Genomic DNA, 4648 nt, shown 5'->3' with positions numbered 1-4648 from the left:
ATTTTATTATAAATTAAATTAATGATCCCACTTAGGGGTGTAAATGAACCAAGCCACTCATGAGCTATTCGAAGTTCGATTCGATAAAAGCTCGTTTGAACTCGTTTAATAAGGCTCATTAAGATAAACAAGCCAAGCTCAAGCTTCACAATATTTGGCTCGTTAGCTCATGAACATGTTCGTTAAACTCATGAATAAACTTTTAAATAAAAAAATAATAGCTTTGATATTAAATTTATAGATTTTACACTCTCCTTATGAAACATATAGACAAATATATTAAATTTATTTATTATAATAAAATTATAAACTTTAATAAGAATATTATAATTTTCTCTAAATATATAATTTAGTTTTTAATAAATATTTAAATTTATAATTTATATTTATTAAGCTCATTTAGGCTCGATAAAGGCTCGAATAAGCTCGTGAGCCATGAATATATTTGTTAAATAAAGCTCGAGCTTGGCTCAATTTCTTTTGAAAAAAATATTCCTTTTACTCTCTCTCCACTGCCGCCTTTTATTCAAAATAGCAGCGTGCGAATTTTCCCAGATTCTTAATTTCCCTCGCCACTATCTCTCTCATTCTCGCCTCTTCCTTCACCGCTGGCTTCTGTCATCGCTGACTGAAGTTCCCTAAACTGCATGTTGAACACAAAGGTGATGCTGGTGTAAAAGCCCCCCCCCCCTTCTCCATTCTCGATCATAAGCCTTTCCCCTCTACTATCTGTTATTCAGTTGTGTACAATTTTTTTTGCACCATATATATATCCTAACAAGCACATGTTGGATCGATGATGTGCTAGAAGGGGGGGCTTGAATAACACTCATGGCTAATTCGTTCATTTCAAAAAACTCAGAGTAAGAACACAGTGGAATAAAGAAAGACACAAAAGTAATCGCTAACACAATTTCTTTTACTTGGTTCGGAGTCTGTGACGACTTCTACTCCAAAGCCCACGATCATTGATCGCTTTTGGTGGGTAATCAGTAATAGTTCAGAAATCTTTTACAAGTAAGCAATTACAAGTACTGAAAAAACAAAGTATACCGACAATAAGGAATTAGGAATTTGTTCGTCAGTTTGTTGGAACAACAACTGAGCATTGTTGAGTAATCTTAGTGTAGTGCGCAGCTTTGAAGATTGTTGCGAATTCAGTTGTTTAAAGTAGTTGGCCGAGACCCCTTTTTATAGCCTCTTCAGACCTGATCTTGATCATTTGATCTCGGGATCAAGTTTGACTCGACCCAGATCAGTCGATCGATCCCCATGTTCAGACAACCGATCCCTAGGTTTGGCCGACCAATCCCCAGGTTTGGCGGATCGAACCTGCTGAATCCACCCGACCTTCCATCCAGATGCAGTCTCTCTGGATGAGCCTTCGTTCGGCTGACTGGTCCCTCTGTTTGATCGACCAATTAGTTGATAGTCTCTGCCTTATCCAATCCGATCAACTCGGATCGACTGAGTCTCTATCTATCCTGGGTTTGGTCGACCAATCTCGAGGTTCGGAAGATCAAACCTCTGGTCAACACTTCACCGAGAATTGGAATTCTGATCCTTTTATACTGATGTTCGATCGGCCGATCCAATGTTCGGTCGACCGATCAAGGCTAAGTCTAACCCTGCAAAACTATTAGTTTTATGCAATACAGAGTTAGACAAAATAGTAAATAATATATAAATCAATAACTTGATAGCCTTCGAAATGTTCAGTTCTGACTTCATATTTTCTCTAGAAACCCTAGGTCGAACCGATGGTAACTGTTCCCTCTCCGGAGAACGCATCCTCACCTATTCTTCTCAGGATAAGTTACCTGCTGCCAGATTGGCCCTCCAGACTGACTGGACTTTTCGCCTAGGGTTACCACCCCCGAGGACCTAGAGTTACCTCCCCCTACGATTTTCCATAACCTTGAGTTACCACCTCCTATGACCTAGGGTTATCTCCCCCTAGGGTTTTCCATAACCTAGGGTTACCACCCTCTAGGGTTTTCCACCTGCCTAATCGCAGCTGGGACTTTCCATCACCTAGGGTTACTGCCCCCTAGGACCTAGGGTTGCCACCCCCTAGGATTTTCCACCTGCCTATCTACAGCTAGGACTTTTGCCTAAGACAACTTAGGACTTTCCTACAAGCTCAATCAACCTTGTTAGATCATAAGATAACTTAATTTTGAACCCTTTTCCATTATCAAAATTTAAGTTCAATCATCTAATACTTCCCGCACCAACAGCACAAGCCCTAGCTGCTATGCTATAAGTTTTTTGCATATATAATTTGCAGGTAACTTGACAAACATCATTTCCATCTATATTTCATAACCAATGGTAAATCATTTCATTGTAAGTTGTAATTCCTGACTATGATTCTAAAGGAAAATTAGAAGGAAGGAAGGATTTATGCTATAACATGCAAGGTCGACGCCTGCTACAAATGCCTGCAACCACTTGGATAGTTAGCCACTACAAGTTGTAGCAGCTACTTGGACAAGTAACTTCTACACTTTGTAGCAGCTAACTGTCTATGTTACTGCTACAACGTGTAGCAGCCAGTTGGTAAGTTGTTTTTATAGTAGCTATATTTTCTAGCAGATATTACCCCTAAAAATATTTTTTTTATGTATATCAACTTGGTAAAAAATCATTTAAATTATTTTTACTACTACAACGCCTTTGCTTTGTTTCTACACATTGTAGCAGCTACTTCGACAATTAACTACTACACCTTGTAGTAGCTAACTTGGAATGTTAGCCGCTACAACGTTGTAGCAGCTACTTTCACAATGATAGCTGCTTAAACTTTGTAGCAATTACATGTTGGATCGAGACGCGCTAGAGGGGGGGTTGAATAGCGCTCGTGGCAAAAATCGATCTATTATCGGAATCGTAAAAACTATCGGAGAAGTAACGCAGCGGAAAGTAAACAAACACACAGAAAGACAAGAGAATTTACTTCGTTCGGAGCCTGTGACGACTCCTACTCGAAGGCCCGCGATCCTTGATCGCTTTCCGTGGGCAACAACTATAAGCTCGACAAGAGTACAAGTATTACAGTTAAGTATAATGAAAAAGTACAGTTATACCGACGACAATATCGTAATCTGAAGATTTCGGAGCTCCGGGTCGTCGGTGTCTCGTAGCAGCACTTCGGGATCGTCTCGTGAGCAGCTTGTAGCAGAAAGATTGCTTGGAAGTTGTTATCTAGAGCTGCTGGTCGAAACCCCTTATAAAGGGTGTTCAAGGCGCCTTCTACTGTTCACCAAGGCGCCTTGAACAGCCGAGTCAGCCGCGGAGATGAGGAGCGAACTGGTCAAATCTTATCGCAGACTCAAGGCGCCCGTTCACAGGGCGCCTTCATCTGCTCAAGGCGCCTTATACGCTCATCAAGGCACCTTCGAAGTCAGCTCAGCTCTTGCATCCGAGGCGCCTCCAAGCTCCATGGAGGCGCCTTGGACACTGCTCATCCGAGGGTTGCTCTTTGCACCTGCAAGATACGTTAGTCCCAAACACTACCTGCAGACAAAGTTAGCACATAATACAATAACTATTATAAATGAAGTATTTAACAGTCTCTGGACTGTCCGAGTCTGACTTCAGGTTTCCTACCGGAAACCCTAGGTCGACCCGACGCCTACTGTTCCCTCTACGGGGAACGCGTCCTCACCTACTCCACTCAGGAGATTTACCTGTTGCCAGTACGATCCTTCAGATCGACTGGACTTTTGCTCGGCACTCGACGCTTCCGGACTTTCTGCTGGACATCCGCTTCCCGGCTAGTCCAGACTTTCACCTGGTTCGCGACACCAGGACTTTTCACCTAGGGTTACCACCCCCTAGGACTTTTGCCTGAAGCCATCGACCTACCAAGACTTTTCCGCATAGGGTTACCACCCCCTATGACCTAGGGTTACCACCCCCTAGGGTTTTCACTTGCCTAACCGCAGCTAGGACTTTTGCCTAAGTAACACTTAGGACTTTCCTACAAGCTCCATGAACTTTGTTAGATAACACCACCACTTAACTTCGAGCCCTTTGCCATTATCAAAACTCAGGTTCGATCATCTGGTGCTCACTGCACCAACAATCTCCCCCTTTTTGATTATGGCAATCTTGGTTCAAAGTTAAGTAAAACATAACATTTAAATAAAGGAATAAATAATGAAAGTTAACCAGAAGCATCAATGCATAAATAAAATTTAAATTTTATGCTCCCCCTTTCATTCTTGATTTCTTAACTTTGACTTTTCTCTTCCCCTTTGACATAAATCAAAAAGAATTAAGAAGAGAGAAATAGTCTAGTTAATTTAAGCTCCCCCTAAAGGGTAGCATAGTTAAGTACTCAGACTTAAAAAAATTAGGTGACGTACTTAGCTCAATTCATAAGGTGTTTGAAACGAATTGTTGCATAGATAATTTAAATTTTAAATTAATGCCTTAATAAATTCTTTGAGTTTAGGTGTCCAAGCATGAGTCAAATTAAATTATTTAACTTGATTGGGTATCAGAGTCCTAAAGGAATTTGTTTAGCCTTAAAGTACTAGCATGACTCTGTTCATTCCCCCTTAATTAATGCCAAATTAAATTCTTAGGGTCTTAGAGTACAAGCATAAGAAGAACTTTATATTATCCTAATTCCAGCTCA

This window comes from Zingiber officinale, chromosome 9B (genome assembly GCF_018446385.1).
Source record: "Zingiber officinale cultivar Zhangliang chromosome 9B, Zo_v1.1, whole genome shotgun sequence".
In the NCBI taxonomy this organism is placed as follows: domain Eukaryota; kingdom Viridiplantae; phylum Streptophyta; class Magnoliopsida; order Zingiberales; family Zingiberaceae; genus Zingiber; species Zingiber officinale.
This window is presented reverse-complemented; position numbering follows the sequence as displayed.